General features: G+C 44.0%; 1 protein-coding gene and 1 long non-coding RNA gene across 18 annotated transcripts in view; both read right to left on the bottom strand.

Annotated features, from left to right (window-relative positions):
- MACF1 (microtubule actin crosslinking factor 1) overlaps positions 1–23,911 on the bottom strand; it is a 357,817-nt gene that overhangs the window by 314,638 nt on the left and 19,268 nt on the right. The gene's annotated exons all lie outside the window — the stretch shown is intronic.
- LOC146402685 (uncharacterized) lies at positions 13,688–23,392 on the bottom strand. Its single transcript, XR_014807501.1, has 2 exons — positions 20,469–23,392; positions 13,688–19,763 (listed from the first exon to the last, which is right to left on the bottom strand). It is a non-coding gene; the product is annotated as an uncharacterized LOC146402685 (long non-coding RNA).

Below are 23,911 nucleotides of genomic sequence, written 5' to 3'. Positions count from 1 at the left end.
TTCACCCCTAGCCTGGGAACCGCCATATGCTGTGGATGCGGCCCTAGAAAAGGCAAAAAGACAAAAAAAAAAAAAAAAAAAAAAAAAAAAAAGAAGTATTAGCCTACTAGCTATATTTATACTGTTATGCTCTATACTCTCAAAGCACCATTAATTTTCATCTTCCGATAATGAGAAATCACTAATGGAAAAAAAAATCAAGTTGAAGAGTGGCCTTCTCCCCTTCAGGAGCAGTATCAAACCCTCAACACAAGATTCTTCCAGGTTCACATTACTCACAGAAAAATAACGAAGAATGACATGAGGCCTTCCTATCAACGAAAGAATAGATTCTCATATTAAGAGACCCCAAGACCCCTAAATCAAGCAATCAGAACATTCTGCTTTCTAAGCCACAGAAGAGTTTAAACTATCACTCTATATCCTTTTTCCTACTTTCCTACCATGTGGGGAGGGTGGAGGAATGGAGAATAGAAAGAGAGATTACACCGAAGGCCTGGGCAGCCAAGAGCAGAATGTCCACTATACACCTGGGCACCAGAAATGACAATGAAAACTGATCCAGTGTGTGTGGTGGGAGGGCATCAGTGAAGGAGGAAAGAAAGATGGACAAACGAAAGTAATAAAGGTAGAAAAAAGGAGGTTTTATACTACTTCAGTAGCAACCCTACCAGAAAACTCGAGGAGATCCTGGCAAGCCCTCAGGTCTTGGGCTGGTAGGGAAAATGAAAGGAATATCCCCACCCCTTGGCCTATTCTGACTATCCTGCATCTCTCTTGGATTTCCTAATATTAAACTAAACCACTGGAGTTCCCATCATGGCACAGTGGATTAAGGATCTGACTGCAGGGGCTCAGGTTGCTGCCGAGGTGCAGTGGGTTAAAGGATCTGGCATTGCCACGGGCCGGTACAGTGGGTTAAAGGATCTGGCATTGCCACGGGTGCAGCATGGGTTGCAGCTGTGGGTCAGATTCAATTTCTGGATGGGAACTTCCATGTGCCACGGGCGTGGCTGTTTAAAAAAAAAAAAAAAAACTGAACTAAACCCTTTCTCTAGACTCACCCTAATGAGAAAGCAAGTAGCTGGGTGGTACAGTTTTATTGCAAAGAAAATGAATGGCAATTAATAACTGGTTTGCACCAGAGAAGCTGGTTTGCCTAATTGGCCTACTGGTTCCAGGAGGCTTCTCTCTGCATTACACCATCCTTTGATTTATGTTTTTAATAAAGCTACATCCCCATGTCTAACAATGTAGCATCCTCCCGTCTATCCCCTTGTCAGCCTTCCTCCTACACCTACTATCTCTCTTCCCCAATGCGAAGTCTGAATCCCATTCATTACAGGAGGAAACATAACCTGCTGCACAGGTATTTCATCTGCCGCCACTCCTCAGTGGCACACGCCCCTCATGACAGGCAGCCAAGATGATGTCATCAGATTAATGCTCCCTCAGGCTTCCGGCTGTGAGCACCTGATCTTGAACAGGGTGAAGTACTAAGAAAATTTCCAATCACATCAACATCTGGCAAATACCTGCTAAATGTGGGGCACTGTGCTAGGCAAAATGACAAATAGAAGGAAAAATAAATCATAATCTGTGAGTCCCAGGAGCACAACCTAATTAGGCAAGTATGTGGGAAGTTACATAACAAATGATAAATTACAAGTGATGACATACAGCATTATATGGTCAACTGGCCAATGAGTAAAAGAAATTAATGCTGTTGAGTTCCTATTGTGGCTCAGGAGTAACAAAACCGACTAGGTTCCATGAGGATATGGGTTTGATGTGGGGTCTCAGTGAGCTAAGGATCTGGTTGTTGCCATGAGCTGTGGTGTAGGCCTGCAACTGTAGCTCTGATTCAACCCCTAGCCTGGAAACTTCCATATGCCAAGGGTTTGGCCCTAAAAAGACAAAAAAAGAAAGAAATTAACACTATAAGTTCAGAAGCAGAGTTATCAAAGGTTAGTGTGTTTTTGCAAAGGATTAATGGGAAAGGGCGGACTCAAGCTGAGCTCCAAAGACAAGAAGGATTTCACTAGGAGAGATGGGGAAAGACCTTACAGAAAAGGGGGTGACTCTAGCAGAGGCACAAGTCCTAAGTACCAAATGAAGGCCTTGAAGCCAGATATATGGCAATAAAAATAAATAAGAGCTAAATATAAGCTAAGAGAATCCATTACCCTGCAGGCCGTACTACAGAATCCTAGTACAGGAAGTTCTGGAAGCAGAAGGAAAACTATCTTAAATGGAAAACTGCTAGGAGAAAGGAAAAGCAATTTTTAAAAAAGGTAAATATTTTGTAAATCCAAATGATACTGTCTGCATAAAGCAATAACAATAACAAGCTTTTTATTTACTTAATAAACATAACGAAATATACTAAAATATTTACATTAAAAACAAATATGAGGAGTTCCCATCATGGTGCAGTGGAAACAAATCCGACTAGGAACCATGAGGTTGTGGGTTCGATCCCTGGCCTTGTTCATTAGATGAAGGATCTGGTGTTGCCATGAGCTGTGGTGTAGGTCACAGATGCAGCTTGGATCCCGAGTTGCTGTGGCTGTGGCATAGGCTAGAGCTCCAATTCGACCCCTAGCCTGGGAAGCTCCATATGCCTCGGGTGCGGCCCTAAAAAGACAAAAAAACAAACAAACAAACAAACAAACACAAATATGATAAAAATAAATATATGCATGCATGAAATACTAAAGCAGAGAAAAGAGAGTAGCTAATTCACTGACTTAAAAGAGCTCAAAAGTCATCATTAAGAATATAACATTTGGGAGTTCCCGTCGTGGCTCAGCAGTAACAACCCTGACTTATCCATAAGGACCAGGGTTCGATTCCTGGCCTTGCTCAGTAGGTTAAAGGATCTGGTGTTGCCGTGAGCTGCAGTGTAGGTCACAGATGTGGCTCGGATCTTGCTATGGCTGTGGCGGCACAGGCCAGCAGTTGCAGCTTCGACTTGACTCCTAGCCTGGGAACTTCCATATGCCACGGTTTCAGCCCTAAAAAAACAAAACAACAACAACAAAAAAAAAAACAGAAGAAGAAAAATTTTGGCCTTGCGCTACACTGGCATATAATCTATAGGCTATAGATATAACCCTTCCCAATAAAAGACTGCTTTTTACAGGACATGAGGTGAATGTCACCTTTAGAAAATAAGTAAATAGATAACATAGATATAAAGAAAACAGAGATTAGGCTTTGAGACAAAAGGAGACATGACCAACATGAAGTAGTAAAGGAGGGAGAGGGGCATTTCCAAAGTAAGGCTGGCAATAAAAAAGAATGAAATAATGCCATCTGCAGCAACATGAATGGAACTAGAGATTATCATACTAAGGAAAGTAAGTGAGAAATCGAAAGAAAAATACTATATGATAGCACTTTTATGTGGAATCTAAAATATGATACAGAGAAACTAAAAATAAAATAAACTCTAAAAAATAAAAAGTAAAATATGATACAAATAACCTTATGTACAAACAGAAATAAACTGGCAGACATAGAAAACAAATTTGTGGCTACCAAAAAGGAAAGGGAGTAAGAGAAGGATAAACTAGGAGTTTGGGATTAACAGATACAAACTACTATATAAAATAGATAAACAACAAGGATATACACTGTATAGCACAGGGAATTATATTCACTATCATATAATAAACCATAATGGAATTAAAAAAAAATACACACACATAACTGCATCGCTTTATTGTACACCAGAAACTAACTCAACACTATAAATCATCTACACTGCAATTAAAATGAGGGAATTCCCATGGTGGCTCAGCACAACAGTCAAGAACCTGACTAGTATTCATGAGGATAAAGGTTCGACCCCAGGCCTCACTTAATGGGTTAAAGGACCCAGCATTGCATCCAGCTGTGGTGTAGGCTGCAGACATGGCTCAGATATGGCATTGCTATGGCTATGGTGAAGGCCAGCAGCTGCAGCTTCAATTCATCCCCTAGCCGGGTAACTTCCATATGCCGCAGGTATGGCCCTAAAAAGACAAAGTAATTAATTAATTAAAATAAAAACAGTCAGTCTGGCAAAAAAAAAAAAAAAAAAAAAAGCCAGAAGAATACAAACTAAACAAACACCAGTTATCCTGACCAGTGGGACTAGAAAAGAGAACTTTATTTTTTCCTTTGTACTGCTTAAATTTATAATAATAAACACATGTAATTTTGTGGTAATAATTAGAAAGAGAGTTAGACAAACATAGTGGGCCTGTGTTTTTTCCACTTCAGTAACAGAGCAGTATTTTTTGCTTTAAAGTAACTTGCAATGTCCCACACCTGAACAGGGCCTCTTGGCAAGACTTAAACCACTAGGTACAAAGTGCCAACTAAAGTTACACTCCCCTTCCTACTCACAAACAATAAGAGCTCCCAAGAATGCGTGTAAAAGTCACCTCCCTGACCCTTCAGTCAGCGTGCTTCCAGAACTAGGAGTTTTTAGAGAAAAGAAGGAGACTTGGGCTGGACAATTCTAGTCAAGGAAGTGAAGGGAAGTATAATACAGTGGTTAATGCAGGAGTTCTTAGTCCTGCAGAGCTAGATTTGAATGCCTGCTCTACTGTTCACTAGATGTGAAGTTATTTCACTGACTTGAGTCTTACTTTTATCCTCTGTAAAATGATAATATCTACCTCACGAGGTTGTTATGACAATTAAATGGTCTAGTATGTATAAAGTGCTTAACATAGTCCCTGGCATACAGTAAAAATTCAACTAATGGTAGCTGCTGTTATTACTATTATTATTATTATTACTATTATTATTATTATTAATCCAGTCAGCTCAGAAGAGGGAGACACCTCGCACCAATGCCACATACCAGGTCCATTTCAGCTCTGTTTCTAAATGATGCCAAAACCAAAGTGCAGAATTAGCAGTTCTTCCTGTGCCCCAACCAAAATTATCTTAGTGTGAAGTCCTAAAAGAGAAGCAAAAGTTAATTTCAAACATACTCTTCTCTCATGGTGGGAAGTAGCTAAACTATCTGTTAGAGGCTGAACTGTGCTCTCCAAAAGATGCTAAAGTTCTAACTCCTGGTACCTGTGAACGTGATTCTATTTGGAAATAGGGTCTTTACAAATGATCAAGTTAAGATGAGGTCATCAGGGTGGATTCTAATCCAGTGTGACTGTTGTGATTACCAAAAGGGAAAATTGGGAGTTCTTCTCGTGGCTCAGCAGAAATGAACCCGACTAGTATCCATGAGAATGTGGGTCCGATCCCTGGCCTTGCTCAGTGGGTTAAGGATCAGGCATTGCCGTAAGCTGTGGTGTAGGCCCGTGGCTACAGCTCTGATTTGACCACTAGCCTGAGAACTTCCATATGCTGCAGATGCGGCCCTAAAAAGAAAAAAAAAAAAAAGAGAGAGAGAAATTTAGATACAGAGACAGACACATACAAATGATATGAAAGCACACAGAGAAAAGCCATCTCCAAGCCAAGGAATCAGCCTGAAGATAGCAGAAGCTGGGCAAAAGGCCTGGAGCAGATTCTCCCTCACAGCCCTCAAAAGACATCAACACTGCTGACACCTTGATTTCAGACATCTAGCTCCCAGAACTGTAAGACAAAAAATTTTGTTGTTTAAGCCACCTAGCTTGTGGTACTTTGTTATGGCAGCTCAGGAAAGTAATACACCATGGTTCTTTTTTTTTTAATTGGCATTTATCCAATTATAAACCATATATATTTTTTAAAGGAATTTTAACTTAAAAATCAAAAGGTGGGTTATTTTAAAATGACAGGACCTGGCTATTTGCACATTTTTTTCACTACTAATTCTCATCTCCCAACAATGAAAACACCATTGCCAGAAAAAGACATTAGGATTCTCACTCCTTTTAAATCTGGTATATCTGCTTCCTAACTATCCCTGGATGAAAAGAAGGAAAGACAACTCTTGTATACTGAATATCCACTGTGTGCTTCACATATGTTAGGTTCTAATACACATTATCTTATTAAATGTCACAATATTCCTGCAAGGTATCAATGATTACCCTCATTACTAGTGAGGAAATCAATGTTTAGAAAAGTTGCCAAGTATCATACAGCCAGGAAGTAGCTGAGCCAAGATTCAAACTCCTTGTTTTTAATTAAACAAACCTGCTTGAACAAGTGCTTTGGAACCAATTCCCTAGATAGGATTTTTTACCAAACTTTTGATTTCAATCACTATATGTTGAGTGAATCAATGAAGAGATCTTATAAATCCTATCTAATTCTCCCATTTTTACAGTAAGGAAATTAGTCCAAAGAAGTAAAATGACTTGACCAAGGTCACAAATAAACTAATGGCAGAATCAAGTCTCCTGACTTCCAGTACATCACGTAAGTTTGAGCATGAAAATAGAGACCATGGGGAGTTCCTGTTGTGGTGCAGCAGAAACGAATCCAACTAGGAACCATGAGGTTGCAGGTTCGATCCCTGGCCTTGCTCAGTGGGTTAAGGATCTGGCATTGCTGTGCTGTGGTGTAGGTCGTAGAAGCGGCTTGGATCCCAAGTTGCTGTGGCTGTAGCTTCAGCTGGCAGCTGTAGCTCCAACTTGACCCCTAGCCTGGGAACCTCTACATGCCGAAGAGTGCAGCCCTTAAAAAAAAAAAAAGAAAGAAAGAAAGAAAAGAAAATAGAGAACAAGGCAATTCCCTGATGTTGTCGCTGCTCTGGCTCAGGTTCAATCCCGGGCCCAGGAACTTCAGCAGGCATGGCCAAAAAGAGGGGAAAAAAAAAGAGAGAGAGAGAGAGAGAGAGAGAGCATGGACACTAAAATCTGACTAACTCAGTTCAAACCTTGGCTCTGTAATTTACCAGCTCTGTGATCTTGGGCCAGTCACTTAACTTCTCTGTTCTGTTTCCTTATCTGAAAATGGAGATAGTAATATCTATCTCATATGATTGCCCCAAGAACCGAATGAATAAATATATACATAAAATACTTAAAATAGTGTCTGGCACATTAATCAGTGCTGTATTTGTTAACTACCTCTACCGCAACTATTACCAAATAATGCTAAGCAAAGCAGCAAAGCATATACACACAGTAACTACAGTTTTATAAACTGCAGACAAATGTACTTAATGAAAGAGAAGAAAAACAGAGAGGCTCTTCCTGTAAATTTGCCTGACTTAATTATTAATACTAACATTTATTATTTACTCTGTACCAGGCTCAGAATTTGGTGTATTAGAGACATTACCAGATTTCCTTAAATCTAAGACACCATCAATTGCAGAATGCACCAATATTTCGTTTACTCTCCCAACAGCTCTATGAAGTAGAGTTCCCCTACTTTGCAGAAAAGAAACTGAGGCACAGAGAGATGAAACAATCCATCCAAGGTCACACAGCTAGTCAATGGTCAAACCAGCTTCCTAACACAGATCTGTCAGACTCCAAAACCCCTTACACTGAACGACTTTATCACCAATTCAGTGCCATTCAAACTTTAATGTGCATGGAATCACCTGAGAATCTTGCTAAAATAAAAACTGACTGAGCAGATCTGGAGTGAGGCCTAACACTCTGCATTTCTAACAAGCTCCCAGGTGCTCCAGATGCTGCTGGTCCTAAGATCACCACTGAATGTCTAACTACTCTGCTTCCATCACTGCAGCTCCTCCTCCTCTTCCTGGGTCTCCACCCCATCTCAGCCATCAGCTAATGAAAAGGACTAACTCCCAAAGGACAGCGGAACCTCCTAATTAAGACTTTGTTTCTCTGCCACCTTCACTAGTCCTTCTTCTCCCCTCCTGGGCCCCCGCAGCTCGGTCCCCATACTCCTTTTTAGAAAGGCGGGCTATGTAACACCATGGAGAGGAAGCTAATAGGGAGCCCAAAACGAATGGCTGCAGTATCGAAGGGAACCTCTAACGAAAAGAATCTTAACCTTATGCTTTGGATGATTTGGAGTGACAAGGTGCCACCTCAAGGTCCACATTGACTACTGTGACTCTGAATGGTGAGTGGATGCTTCTGGGGTTAACTGAAAACTAAGGGTTATTTACTCCCACCATTTCTCCAAGGGAAATGGGTGTGACCTCTCCCCACCCCCATTCTCAGCTCAGGTCTCTGAGCAACACAGGTAATTATGGTCTGCCTACTTACAGAAAGAAACAGCTAGCTTCGATCGGGTTCAGTCCTCTCCTGCTCTACCTGTCCTACATTTTAAGCATTGTCTTTGCACTCTCAGTGCTTAAGAGCTCTACCAAACACACTCAGAAATGCTGCACTGCACAAGCCTTTCTATAGTTGTCCTGGATGCCCTGGTTAGAACACAAGTCTGAAAGTCAATTAGATGTGATATAACTGAGTGGGGGGATACAGCACCACCCACAGCACAGGACTGTTTTTTCCGATCAAAAGTCCTACAGACTCCTCTCTGCTACCATGACCTCACTGTTCCATGAGGTTGTCTTAAGGTAAACAATTCCTGCAACTCTACTTGAACAGTTCAAATACCATTTACAAGAGTAGTCTGACTTGAAAATCTTAAAGCAACCAAGGCTACAAATTCAAAATTTGCAGTGCACCTTAAGGTAAGAGGGTCTACTGTCCAGTGGAATTCATCAGGCCTGGGTTCACAAGCTGGATCAATCACTTACCAGCTGTGTGACCCTTCGGGATGTTATTTAGGTTCCTATAAGCTTCAGTTTCCTCGTTTTCCTTGTCTGTAAGATATACCAATGTCATTGGACTGTCACCAGATGCTACTTGTGATGATTAAATGAGATAAAGTAGTTGGCATTTAGTAAGGGCTCAATACACATTAGTTTCCTCTCCCCACCCCTGCTCACAGGAATATTCAGTTAAGCCCATAATGCCTATCAGTATCAAATCACATAAAGGAACTGTGATTAAGCATGGTTTCATAAAAAAACACCACTCACCTGGTAAGATCTTCCAGCACTAATTACCTAACATGACCTTGAGCAAGTTACTGCAACTTTCCATGCCTCATTTCATTTACTTCCAAGAAACAAGACTGAGCTGAACTGATCATTTTCAGTTCACTCATGCAACAATATTTATTGAGCACCTATTATATGCCAGACCCTCTTCTGGGTGCTAGGGGTACAAGAGTTAATAAACACAAGAATGCAGGGCCTTTTAGCTCTGCTCTCAGACAAATATGCAGACAAAGGAAAACAGCTATTAACAGCAACAAATATTTTCCTGCTGCTATTAGCTCCCTTGAAACTGCCCCCACACTTTCTCTTACTAACATACTACCAGATGTGATTAAGGTTGCACTTCTAGAAGGTTTTTCTTCAGGTAGGAGTTTGGAAGAGAGTGACACTAGAATAGTTGAGAGCCATTAACAGCAGTCCCAGTAAGAGATAATAAAGCCCTGAATTCACACATTAGCCAAAGGGCTAGAGAAGATGACAGGTGGAAAGAAATGTAGGCGAATCCACAGGACCTGCTGAAAGACTGGCCACCTGGGCAGGATGAAGGAGAGGAAGGGGAAATGCATGAAGCGCAGGTTCCAGGCTTGACAACTGCAGGTGACGAAGGCACTCTCTGAGCTCAGGGACCCAGGAAGAGAAGCAGGTTTAAGGGCAGGGAGAGGGACAATGAGGTCCATTTGGGACATATTAAGTTTGAGATGTCTGTGGACCAATCCTATGGAAAAATCCATTGTGAAGGGTGCCACACACACACACACACAAAAATATATATATATATACATATAAAACCACCACTACCACCATTTGTAAAGTGGTTCCATTCACAATATACATCACATGCATCTCCTTTGACACAACCTACACCTCAACAAGATCACAATTAGATTAAGTTCAAACAAATATACACAAATTTTTTTTTCTTTTTTTTTTTTTTGTCTTTTTGTCTTTTGTTGTTGTTGTTGTTGCTATTTCTTGGGCCGCTCCCGCGGCATATGGAGGTTCCCAGGCTAGGGGTTGAATCGGAGCTGTAGCCACCGGCCTACGCCAGAGCCACAGCAACACGGGATCCGAGCCGCGTCTGCAACCTACACCACAGCTCACGGCAACGCCGGATCGTTAATCCACTGAGCAAGGGCAGGGACCGAACCCGCAACCTCATGGTTCCTAGTCGGATTCGTTAACCACTGCGCCACGACGGGAACTCCAAATATACACAAATTTAATTAAAAAAATAACAAGAAATGCTACAAGGCAGTTTGGGTTTATGATGAACTGCAAGAGAAACACTTGTTATACTTAAACACCATAATCAAATTACCACTCAGCTTTCTAATCTCTGGAACTTTTATTCAACTTTCCGTATCATCATAAGCCCTTTTGCTGAAGGTATTATACATCTTTAAATGTCAGAAAATTAGATGTAATCAAGAAAAGGAAGAGGAAAGAAAGAAGGGGTTTCTGGCTCTGCTCTTTAGATAGCCTATGTAGACAAAAGCAGTTACAGACAGCAACAAAAATTATATGCTGCCTTATCAGCCCCCTGAACACCGCCCCACACCTACCTGCTCTTATTAACATATCTCCTGTGCCCCAGCTACCTCGGGCACTGCCCCTTATCCCTTCTCAACTTATTCTCCACACCTCACCCTTCCCAGGAGCCACCCACAGGATGATCTGTGAAAGGAGGCCTGAGAGCTGGGAATCTAGTGCTTCTCTAACTTTCTCTCCCACAGCGGGGGTGGAGAGAAATTCCAGCCCCTCACAGATCCCCATTCTTCCTAATAAAGACAGTACCACGTGAATACTGTTGTTATAGTAATTAAAAATAACAATGAAAACAATCAGAGTTTCTGCTGTGGCACAGAAGAAACAAATCTGACTATTATCCATGAGGATTCGGTTCAATTTCTGGCCTCGCTCAGTGTGTCGGGGATCCGGCATTGCTCTGAGCTCCAGCATAGGTCGCAGACGAGGCTCTGATCCTGGGTTGCTAGTTGCTGTGGCTGCAGCATAGGCGGGCAGCTGTGGCTCCAATTCGATCCCCTAGGCTGGGAACTTCCATATGCCATGAGTGCAGCCCTAGAAAGCAAAAGCAAGAAAAAAGGAAAAAAAAAAAAAAACAATAAAAGCAATGAGCCAGTCCTCTGGGAGAGGTGAGGATCTCAAAGAACTCCGCCTAAACTAGTCTGGTCTCTGTCCTCCATCTGGGAAACTAACCAACAGAGGCTGGGATGAATCCTACATTCTTAGCCCCAGAAGTGTCCCAGACCAGGCCAGACTGACCAGCTTCTTTCCAACCCACCAAGGACCTCCGTGGCTCATTTGTGGTGTTTGCGGTAGGTCTGGATAATCTTCCTCATGTCACCGCTGTACAGAGGTCCCAAGCCTTCCCGGTGTTCTCCTGCCTACTCCAGGTCCCGGAGAGTAAGGGTTCATTAGGATCCTGACCCGGCTCTGTGGTCCTGCAGGACTAAAAAGGACAAGGAGAGAAACTGCCTGGTGCCAAAGGGCCATGGATGGCAGTTCCCTGTTACGCTGGTGGTGACAGAAGATGAGCTTGACTTGGGTCAGTCCCCTTTCCCTCTGGACTAGGTCCCTTTTCAGGATACCCTCTCCTTGGAAAATGACAGCTAAATGAGATGTAACCACCTATATCTGTTCAACTGATTACACATTCTTTATTGTCTTTTGTCATCTGTAATGTCTCTTGTGTACTGTAAACTCCCAGAGGGCACACAGAGGGTTTATGAACTCTGTTTATTCAGTGTCAGATACGATACCACATTCAGAGAGGCTCATAACAGAGGCCTTTTTGCCAATGGTGATGACAGCGATAAATAGAGGGTGTCCATACAGGCAAAGCAGCACCCTCTGAACTAGACCACATACTGCACTTTGTGAAACCAGAGGCAAGGGACACACAAGAATGTGCAGACATCTCATGTAGGAAATTGTACCAGATAAGCCAAACCTCGGACTGAAACAAGATCAAAGATATGACAAATTAGTGAGGACACACCTTCCACTCCCAGGGGTAATTCACATCAGCTTCACCTGATATGGAGTCCAAATTTACAAAACAAAACTAGCCACAAAGTGGAGAACACAACGTTAACAATGAAAACATGCCAAGTATGTCAAACGGTAAGACCTAGGCCAGTTCTGGAGGGGACCTAATACACTAGGAAATATCCTCTATACTAGACCAAGGAAACAGGAAGAACCTAAGCAAACAGAGGACAAAGGAGAGTGTAACCAATGCTCCTTTCAGATATAAAGGTCAGATAAACTGAAGGACACTATCATGATTCTGAAAGGCAGTGATTACACTGAACCTGCTAAGGTAAGGCAGAAAGGGTTCTGAGTCACACAAACGAATCCATCATGTTTGCTGCCCGCCTGCCAAAACTAACAAGGAGGAGGCTGCATCCTCTACAATAGCCACTCTGTCTGGTCTTGCAAAGAACTCAGCCTTCACAAGCGTGGACCAAGTAGAATAGGGAACACTAATCCCACCGTCTTCGTGGAAAGCACAAATGTTCCTAAGCTTAACTGCCCTGGGGAGAGTTAGTGAAGCTAGCCTGTGAGATGTACATCAATGCTAAGCCTGGAATCCACTCTCAAATCAACGACTCCTGCACCCCAGACAGAGATGAAGGTTAAAGACCACAGGGGAGAAAAGCCTCTCCGTCAAGAGTTAAGATGCCCATGGCCACAAAAGTCAGATTAAGTCAACGAACACAAAAAAATCAATTTCTGCCCTGCACTTTACTAAAGGATATAATAAAAGAATACAAAAGTTACATATGTGGTTCCTGTCCTAGAAGAGGTTACAATTTTGCTGGGGGGACCAAATAAAAGCCACTCAGAGAACAATACAAACAACGGATAACCAAGCAGATGTTACTTTTTTTTTTTTTCAGAAAGATTTCTCATTCTGCGAGAACCACTTATTCTTTCATCAGACCTACAGTAGAAACCCTGGATCCTCGATCAATCCACCTGTCTGCCTTCTCAATTTCTACACCTAAGTTGTTGAGTGCCTCTGGGGCTGGAGGGAAAGAGCATACACACATGCACACAGAGCCCCTACTCCTGGCAGATAACCTCACCCCCTGCTTCTAGACGGAATGGGAGTCATCAGGGGAGACTCCCTCAGCTTCCCTCACCTCCATCAACCAACTCGACCACCTGCATTCTCCCCTTCCTCCCTCTTGTCTTCTTCATCAGACATCCCTCTTCTGGCTCTGGATCCCAGGCTTCCGGGGATTATTCTCTCCCTCCATTGAATTTTATCCTCTCACTCTTCTACTGACGCTTTCCAAATGACATTTATCTTTTTTTTTTTTTTTTTTTTTTTTTTGTCTTTTGTCTTTTTGTTGTTGTTGTTGTTGTTGCTATTTCTTGGGCCGCTCCCGCGGCATATGGAGGTTCCCAGGCTAGGGGTTGAATCGGAGCTGTAGCCACCGGCCTACGCCAGAGCCACAGCAACGCGGGATCCGAGCCGCGTCTGCAACCTACACCACAGCTCACGGCAACGCCGGATCGTTAACCCACTGAGCAAGGGAAGGGACCGAACCCGCAACCTCATGGTTCCTAGTCAGATTCGTTAACCACTGCACCACGACGGGAACTCCCCAAATGACATTTAAACACACTGAAGTCTCTTCTATGTTAAACAATTAACAAAATGCCTTCCACCCTATTTCCCTCCACAGTCACACCTTTCTCTTCTTTTCCTTCAAAGTCTAGGTTTCAAAAACGCACCAACTCCACTTCTCACTCACTTCCCAACCCACTGCTTTCTAGACTGCATGTCCCACAATGCCACTGAAAACACTCCAGGAAAGGTGACCTTTCTGTTAGAGCCTGAAGTCCTTATCTTGCTTGACCTCTACATAATCTGACACTGTGTGTGACACACCTTCCTTCTTAAACTCCTCTCCTTTTCGTCCTACATCTCTGTCCACTCCCTTCCAGTGGACAAGCTCCTTCAAGGGATCCACAAAAAGGGGGGGGGGGGGGGCTTCCTGTTGTGGCTCAGCAGGTTAAGAACCCGACATAGTGTCCGTGAAGATGCAGGTTCAATCCCTGGCCTCACTCAGTGGGTTAAGGGTCTGGTGTTGCCACAAGCTGTGGCACAGGTTGCTGATGTGGCTCGAATCTGGCATTGCTGTGGCTGTGGTGTAGGCTGGCAGCTGCAGCTCCAATATGACCTCTGGCCCATGAACTTCCATATGCCAAGGGTGCGGCTCTAAAAAGAAAAAAGAAAAAAAATAAAAGAAAGGAAAAAAAGGGATCCACTTCCTCTGTTCCCAAAACCACCCTCCCCTTGGAGTTCCCCAGAGTTTTGTCTCCAACCTCTTCTCGCTGTCACACCTTCCCTCAGCAACCTCCTGGCCCTCTCATGCGGCTGACTCCACAAGCCGACGGCTGCCTCAGCTAGTGGTCTCCTGAGCCCCGAATTCTATACAACCACCTAGTGGAAGACACCTCTGCCCAGCACCCACAGAAACCTTAACTCAGTGCAACCAAAGCTGAACTCAGTACCTTCCCTGCACCAGCACTGCCACCACGTCCCCGCAAATAACCTTCCTCCTCATTTCTACTCCCAGTTTTGGATAACACCACCCACCACGCAAAAACCTGCAAGTCATCCTAGGTTCTTCCCTCTCCCCTCACACAGCACAATTAGTCATCCAAACACATGCCCTTCACCACCTAACATTTCTCGATTTGTCCACTCTACATGACTACATCCACATCCTTAGTTTAAGCACTCTGACATTACTGTAACAGCCCCCTAACTGCTCTGTCACTAGCCCTGCCCCTCTCCGATCCTCCTTCACGGGGCAGCCAGGGCAGATATTTCTAAAACATAAATCCATCCCTAGTCTTCCTCACCTAAGATCCGTCCTGACACCCCAAAGACAGGAGGATGAAGTCCAAACTCTCTGCAGCATGACACACAAAGCCAGTCAGCATTCAAGTCCTCCTCACTTTCCCTACTCATCTTATTTCTCCTTCCTCATATCCTACACTCCAACTTTACTGAGACCCCGCTGCCTGCCCTCAGGCTCTCGTGTCCCTTCTTTATGCGGCCCAGCACGCTCTTTACCTGAACTTTTTGCCCAGAGTCCCAAATCCTTTGGGTGACACCTCAGTCATTTCCCTTGAATGCCTTCCCTGGCTGGCCCTTTCCACCCTGGCCGTGGTGGGTGACCCTCTTCACCACCAGGGCACCAGGTCACCTGTACAATAGCACTCCCGACAGGGGACAGGAATTGTCAGTTTACCGATGTTCTCCCCATTAAAGTGTAAAATCACAGAGATGCAAGGACAGTATCTTTCTTTCCTCAGCACCCTGACTACTGCCTGGTTCAGAGGAGGCATTCAATAAATGATTACTGATTAAATGAATAACTGGATCCTCCAAACAACTGCCCTGACACCTTGGGAGATTAACACTTCAAAATATAATGGAAGATTTTAGAAGGGATTTAAGAGGATCTCTTATGCAATTCTCAGCAGGTATTCTTGGAAGCATACAATGAAGGTTGTCCAGAAAATGGGTAGAATTGGTGTTCTGGGGCACTCAGCATTGCTAATTTAAATGAAAAGTAAAGACTAGGAAACACAACCTTGAGTCGTGGTTCAATGGCACAGCCTTATCTAACAAGTTCAGAATGGAATAAAACCTTTTAGGGTTTTTTGTTTGTTTTGTTTTGGGGGCCGTGCCCACAACATGCAAAACTTCCTGGGCCAGGGTCGAACCCGCACCGCAGCAGTTACAATGCCAAATCCGTAACTGTCAAGTTATCAGGGAATTCCTGGAGTGAATTTTTTTGTTGTTGTCATTGCCTTTTCTAGGGCCGCTCCCATGGCCATATGGAGATTCCCAGGCTTGGGGGTCTAATCGGAGTTTTAGTCACCGGCCTATGCCAGAGCCACAGCAACGTGGGATCCAAGCCGCGTCTGCGACCTACACCACAGCTCACGGCAATGCCGGATCCTCAACCCACAGAGCAAGGCCAGGGATCAAACCCGAAACCTCATGGTTTCTAGACGGATTCATTAACCACTGCGCCATGACGGGAACTCCCCTGGAGTGAAATTTTTAAAAGAAGGGCTTTTTGGGTTTGTTTGTTTGTTTTTTAATGGCTGCCACCTGCTGCATATGGAAATTCCCAGGCCAGGGATTGAATGTGAGCTGCAGCTGCAACCTATACCAGAGCTGCAGCAACACCAGATCCTTTAAAGCACTGCACTGGGCTGGGGATCGAACCCCACAGCGACCTGAACCGCTGCATTCAGATTCTTAACCCACTGCACCATGGCGGAAATTCCTAAAAGAGTTTTATACAAGAAAGAAGATTTTTGTTTTGGAATAGCCCTGGCATGAGAGGTAGTTCATTTTTTTTTTTCAAGGCAAAATCTTCTAGAAAAGAGTTAGCAATGTGAGTACAGTATCTAAATGTAAGTCCCTGTACCTGTCCAAAATGTCTCGCAAATATGCCTCTCCCTTTTTAACATCCCTTAATCTAACCTCCTGACCCAATTACAACAGAGACCTCCTCCAAGGGTCAGTCTCCACTCTCATCCATCACTTAAACAGCCATGACATTAATCCTGACCATTGCATAAAACTCAGGCTCCCCATGTGAACCTTGGGGATCTTCTTGGCCCTCTACCCCTAATCTTAATATACTTTTTTTCAATGCTCCTTAGAGCCCCCCATCTCCCCACAAACACATTCCCCAACACAGTATCTGCTTATAGCCACTGGTACAATGTGGTATACAAAGTGAGCTTACCAAGTGTTGCTGACTAAAAAACTCAGCCAAAAAAAAAAATCCCTCCCTATATATCTCAATCCAACATGCTCCTGCGGGGTTGAAACCATCTGAACTCCAAAAGACACTTGAAGCAAGTTTGTTCTTTTCATCAGCACAAAGGAATTGTGTTTACCTTTCTGAATAAAAATCATGAGAAATTTGCTATAGTAAGAGGGAATCCAGCAGTACAGCTGGCAAAGCCCTTGCCCAAAAGAAAGACGCTGACTGACCAATTAATTAACTTGTCCTAGGCAACGACCCAAATCATCCCTGATAACTGGCACATCCTTGATGACTGACACATGGTCATGCAGAAGAAAGCAGTTTTGAACAGAGACAGAAAAATAAGTGCTTGTGCCCACTGAAAGCAGACTCACAATGTAACACACATTTATGGAGCCAAATCAAGCTGAGGGCATCGGATCGCAGGATGGCCGAAAAGGACCTATCCTTGAGAGCTGCATTCTCTCCAGCCAAAGCACATCTATTTGTTAGCCAGCCTGTCTCTCCACTCTCCCCTACATACACATACACACACACACACACACACACACAGAGAAGGCATATTATCTAAAGCTCTCTACACTGTTGTGTATTTGTTACAATTTTCTACATTAAACAAATATTACTTTTATAATATAAAAAAAATTATTTTAGGATGTTTCCCTGGTGGCACAGTGGGTTAAGTTGTCACTGCTGCAGGGAGGGTTCAAGCCCTGGCCCGGAAACTTCTATACGCTGAAAGTATTGGAAGGGGCAGAAAAAAAAAAAAGGAAAACTATTTCTAAATGACTTAAAAGTGCTGCTATGATTGCACTTTCTCTTGAGAGAAATTCCCTGCCAAATGACCACATGCAAAAGAAGCATAAAAAGTCCTTAACGCTGTAAAAGTATAAAACCTCATCAGGAAAACAATTCAAAGAGATGTGAAGCGATGCAAGAATAACACAAAACGTATACAGTTAAAAAGCAAATTATGAGGCAGACATGGTAAGAGACCTGTGAAGGGAGAGATCAATGTCTGCCAGAGGAAAGGGAGAAAGATGCATGAGGACACAGGTCTCAGCTTAGCTTTAAAAGGAAAAAAGAGATGAGATTTGAATAATCAGAGAGAAAGGGAGCAACTGCCATTACTGTTAGAGAGAACACAGAGGCAGGTATGAGGACCCAGGGGACAGGATTACCGAGACCTGCCTAAATGAAGCCGAGAGTCTCGCTGGGCAATCACAGTGGATATAGTTAAGTATGCAGAATACGTCAAATTATGGAAGGTCCTGAAAGCTGGAGACAAAGAATCAGAAAGTCAGAGTAATTTATTCCAGGAACTAAGAAGTTCTGGAAGGAAAAATAATATTTTACTAGAAGTAGCAAACGAAGTCGGAATAGACATTTTTAAATACTATAAATCAAGCCAATGGCCCTGAAAGGGCTCCTCCAGGCCAGGAAATCAGTTAGCACCCCTAGAAGAAGCAAAAGAACTGTGGCTTAAACTCTGATCAAAACCACGAACAGCAAAAGCAAGAGCTTTAGCACACCACACAACCTAGTTGCAATGTGGCTCAACATATAATTACCAGAAGCTGAAAGGGCCAGCCTTATTTAGTAAAAGGAGGGCCAGGGTGTTTTCAAGATCATTAAGAAAATACTACCAACTCATTGTGCAACCCATAATTGTTAACCTGTGACTTTGATCCTGTTCCCAGATGTACATGCTGAAGTATTCTCTCTACCATGGTCTTTACAACCTGAAATTGACACTGCAAAGTACCAGGACAATAAGGCCTCAGCTGATGCATTTCCTGGCATGTATTATGTCACTTGCCAAGCAAGCCCAAGACAGCAGCAAGCAAGCAGTAGCTCTCACAAGCACTGTTAGCACATGCACATGTTTCATGATTTCAACAGCATGAATGTGGCCAAAGCTTGTGATTTCCCAGCAGACGGACTTGACTCACTTTCTGAATTAATAGTGTCCATGTCCAGAAGTAGCAATTACTCTATTGTTCTGTCTAGAAGCTATCCACTCCAATTCATGGCTTGTGTTCTAAAAAGGAACTTAAAAACTGAGTGTACATTTAACCAAGTGTTGCTTCAGAGTGTCGCTTAGGTAAACAATACCAAATCCTAAGTCTATATTTTCCAACCACAGTGTTAACAAAACTTTATCGCTTTGCACTACATTGCTTTTGAATAAAAGTTTCAAAGTGATTTATATACCATGAAACCTCTCCCATAATAAGAGGAAAAGAAAGTTTTCACAGTTCAGAGATTCGGAAATGTAGGCCACATAAGGTGTATGACTGTGGTTCAGAGGCTAAACACTGATATTAACACACGATGATACTAACAACCAAAGCGTTTTCACAATTACCTCATTTCACCCAGTCCATTGCTCTGATTTTTAAATTTCCTTCTGTAATACAACATGAAGCCTTCAACTAGAAGTCTGGATCCTCTGGCTCTTGGACAGTAATTTAAGTCTCTATGTCTAAATTTACCCATGTGTATAATACTTTCCCTACAGGATATTATGAAGATCAAATAAGATGATGAATAGGAAAGCGCTTTGTTAAATACAAAGTATTATACACATTAAGATTTTTCTAAACATTAATGGCCTAATACATGCCAATAGCTTATGTTTACATTCTCATGAACCGTAAGGAGTTAGTATTATCATCCCTATTTTAACAGGTAAGAAACCCAGAGATGAGAGGTTAGACAAGGTCACACGGCAGAAGTTAAGTGGCAAAACTAGAACTGGAGAAATTCAAAGCCTCATCTTTTTCTACTACATCCTGCTGCCTCGCTGGTTTTGTTGTTTTTTTGTTTTTGTTTTTGTTTTTTTGCTATTTCTTTGGGCCGCTCCTGCGGCATATGGAGGTTCCCAGGCTAGGGGTTGAATCGGAGCTGTGGCCGCCAGCCTACGCCAGAGCCACAGCAACATGGGATCCGAGCCGCGTCTGCAACCTACACCACAGCTCACGGCAACGCCGGATCCTTAACCCACTGAGCAAGGCCAGGGATCGAACCCGCAACCTCATGGTTCCTAGTTGGATTCGTTAACCACTGTGCCATGACGGGAACTCCGGTTTTGTATGTTAAATAGTATGCAGACTCCTTCTCTCCTAAGTCCTTTTCTGTGACAGGATAAACAGAAATCAGTCCTAACTAGCTTCATATAACCCCTGGCTCCTAGTGAGAACACTGAAGTTGAACTACCAGATTGTCCATGTCACTAATGTTGAAATGTGAATGTTCTCTTTTATTCCTAGCCAGCCAGGCATGTAGATTCTTTAGTCTTTAGGGCTTTATGAAAACAGAATCTAATTCCTCCTGAACCAACTTATGTATCACCCTTTCTACTTAACCAATCACCACAAACCCAGATTGTGTGTGTTTGTTTTTTTGGCTGTGCCTGTGGTATGTGCAAGTTCCTGGGCCAGGGATGGAACCTGAGCCACAGCAACAACCTGAGCCCCTGAAGTGACAACACCAGATCCTTAACCCACTGCACCACAAGGGAACTCAGACTGTGTTTGTTTTTAAAACCTCCTCTCTAAGAGTTCCCATTGTAGCTCAGTGGTAATGAACCCGACTAGCATCCATGAGGACTCAGGTTTGATCCCTGACCTCACTCAGTGGGTTAAGGGTCAGGCATTGCTGTGAGCTGTGGTATAGGTCACAGACACGGCTCAGACCCCACATTGCTGTGGCTGTGGTGTAGGCCAGCAGCTACAGCTCTGATTTGACCCCTGGCCTGGGAACTTCCACATGCTGCAGGTGCGGCCCTAAAAAAAAGTCAAAAAAATAAATAAATAAAACCCTCCTCTCTAAAACCATGCCCATATGTGGTCTAGGATAGACTTTATCTCACAGTAGGAAAAGAATCTGATCCTGGTTCTATGTCTCTGACTGATTCTTCCTAGTTTCTGTTGGTGTTCATAAGGACCTCAACTTATAGGGAGGAAAACTTTGTGATTGGCCCATACCATCATCCGCATGAAATATTCCTCAAAACAATGCACCTCTCTTTTCTTTGTTTTCATGTTTACCAAGCAACCATCTGATAACAAGCTTCACGAGCACTGTGGTGCAAGGAAAAGGGTGCTCCAGACAGCAATGCAAGTATTCCAATCACTCAACAGGTATGTCCTCTAGTATGAAGTAATAAAACTGGCATACAAATGGCTGTTTGTTTTTAAACTGTCAATGGCTAAAGGCCCCCACTGCCCATGGAATAAAGCTATGAAAGAATCTTCACAAGCTGAACTTGGAATCCTTTACAGTTATCATCTGCTCCCACAAAACTCTAGCCCTTTAGTCACACCAAACTACTCCCGGTCTTCAAACTCCTCCATTCCCGTTCATCTCGTCATGACTTTACATGTGTTATTTATTCCCTCTTCCCTAAAGGCTCACTCAAGTGTCACCACCTTTGTCAAATCTCCCAGTGAACCCCAGGTGGAGATACTCATCCCTCCACTTCCACAGTGCTTTATACATACCTCTGTTCTACCACTTATCACAGTATTATAATTACTTGTTTGCATATATATTTCCCCTTACTAGATGTTTATAACCAAGGGCAGGAAGCAGATCTCATTCACAATCTGGCATCTCCAGTGCCTAACACTGTGCTAAATAACTCTAATAGATATTTAACAATTGTTTCAGGATTGGAAGAATGAATAACCCACCCTCTGTCGGGTTGCTGCCTACTCTGAAATGTTAGGACCCTGAGTTATTATCCAATACCTTCTGTTTGCTGGCAGTCAGGCTCTTAAAGAGCCTTTGGGATATTTAGGAAATGAGCGTGTTTATGCCCATGCTGAATCATCTAATCCTGCCAAAACCATGCTCACCATCAACAGAGGGAAATGGTTGCCAGGCACAATTGTGAAAAACCCATGCTTGACAAGCATCCCTAATACAGCTGCAATACATCCTGCTCTACTCCCTTCACACTGCAAATGCATCACTTCCCTTCTCATCTTTGCCCCTTCCAGGGGCCATTTAAGGCAGCTGAAAACTTGAGCTCTTCTTCTGAATACAAAAATCCTGTTTCATTTGCAGAATGATGTGACTACAAATTAACGGCAGCAGAAAGAGAAAGCCAAGTAATTTAATGGCCAACCAATGAGAGTCTAAGACCCCATCATCATCAATATCTCTTTCCCCAAGTCTCTCCAAAACTAATTCCTGGCTTTAACTTCACAAACTACCTCCCCCACTCACTTTATTGATTTCAGCTTAGGCAAACAGTTCCCCAAAAAGGCAGTGAAGGGATTTCTAAGTCTGGAAAATGCAGGAATTCCATACAGCAAAGTAACAAAGGCTCGGATGCTAATCCACCCTGACATCCCAGTAAGAATGGTTCAAAGAGGGAAAGAGAAATTCTTCTGCACCTATCATAAGGCAGACTGCACAACAATCTCCCATACAGCTCATGTTAATTTACTCTGACCAGCCATTTTTGACTCATTCCTCCCCTCAAGAAAAAGATCTGTATCTGGGAAGGATCGAATTCCTATACACCTGACCGAAGTCCTTCAGAGGAACGCCAAAGTGAGTGAGACAGCTAAAAGGACTGGACACAGGAGCCTCTTCTGGAACAAGCCCTACTTCCCCCTTCTTTCCCAGTTTCGTTTGCCAGCAATCCAACTTCCTTTCAGCTGGAGGCCACCTGCAATACAATCCAGCATCCAGTGAGGTACTGAGATTTCTTCACCTATTTTTATTTTACTTCTGCCGGTTTTTAAAGCTGTCACAGCCCACGGCAGACCCAGAGTGTCCTCCCTCTGAAGAGTGCAGAGCTGCTCAAAAGCCTGCAAAGAAGACTTAATGAAACATCCACTTAGCAGCATTATTGTCAAAGAAGTTCAGCAGCACAATCTAACCTCTTTGTGCTCTGAAATGAACCCTGTTCCTTAGAAGAAAGACCACGGGGGGGGCTGACAGAAAACTTGCCGCAGGCAGGAAAACCTGGACAGCTTACAGGAGCTGATGCAGAGGGGGACAGGCAGAACTCCCAAGCAGGTCCATTTCAGCATTCTCTCCCTCCTCCCCCACACCCCCTGCTGCATTTCCCCAGCAGAGCTCTAATGCCAAAAGGGTTGGGGGGAAGGAGCATTTTACAGCTTTTTCATTAGTTTCCCTTCACTGGGTAGGTGTTGTAAACAAGCATGCTGGACCCGGTCATAAGAGCTGAAGTTTCCTCTCCTTCACATGAAAAGAAACTAAAGGCCCAATCACAAGGGCCACAGCTGAATAAAACAGGAGAAAGTGCTGCCCAAGTAGTTTCTGGGAAAATCTCCATGTCTGTGGAAAGCACAACTGCTACACAAAGCCAAACCCCAGAACTGGATGTTAAAGATCAGAGCCGGGGGGCCTCCTAAGGCCACTGCATCCCTGGCTTCCACGTAAGGGGCACCTACACCAGTTAGGGAAATGCGGTCCACCGAGCCTCTGGGCCTGTCAAAACTTTCTCTGCAGGGTTTGGATGAAGCATTAACTTGCAGAACTTCTTAGCAAGAGAGCTTCCAGGACCGGAAATCCGAGCTCCAAAACAAATCTTTATTTGGGGGTGGGAGGTAAAAAGCAGTAGACCCCCGCCTCATCAGGCTCGAAGCCCAGGGGCTGGGGGTGGGAGGAGGCCTCGTCACCAAAACTGCACACTCACGGACCCCGGCGGATGCTCGCCCGCTGCCCCCCGACCCCCAAGTGACCGAGGTGGTTCACAGCCTCGGCTGCCATGCGACCGATCGGAGGCCGAGGGAGACAAAAGGGGGCGAGGGACCCTTGGCGGGCACGCGGAGGTCCGAGCCTCTCCAAGGACGGGTGGTTTCTCCCGCCCCGGCTCCTCCTCCTCCCCGCACTCCCCGCCGCGTTAGGTCTCCGAGCAGCTCCCGGCCTCGCCTCCTTCCAGCGGGGGCCAGATAACAGGGCACATAATGTAACTAGTGCTGTGAAGGCGCCGTCCCAGGTGGGAGAGGGCTCGGCGGCTCACCTCAACTCCGGAAACGAGCGGGCCCCGGCCCACGGCCGCTCCGGCCCGGCCCCAGCACCGGTGGGCGCCACCCCGCCCGCCGCCCCACCTGCCGCGGGCCCGGCTCTGGCCAGTCCCCGG

Source organism: Sus scrofa, chromosome 6 (genome assembly GCF_054392235.1).
Source record: "Sus scrofa isolate SSC_HxYL_T2T_F1_AM1 chromosome 6, Sscrofa_HxYL_maternal_Yorkshire_Landrace_v2.0, whole genome shotgun sequence".
Classification (NCBI taxonomy): domain Eukaryota; kingdom Metazoa; phylum Chordata; class Mammalia; order Artiodactyla; family Suidae; genus Sus; species Sus scrofa.
Note: the sequence above shows the minus strand (reverse complement) of the source record. Positions and strands in the feature narration are given on the sequence as shown.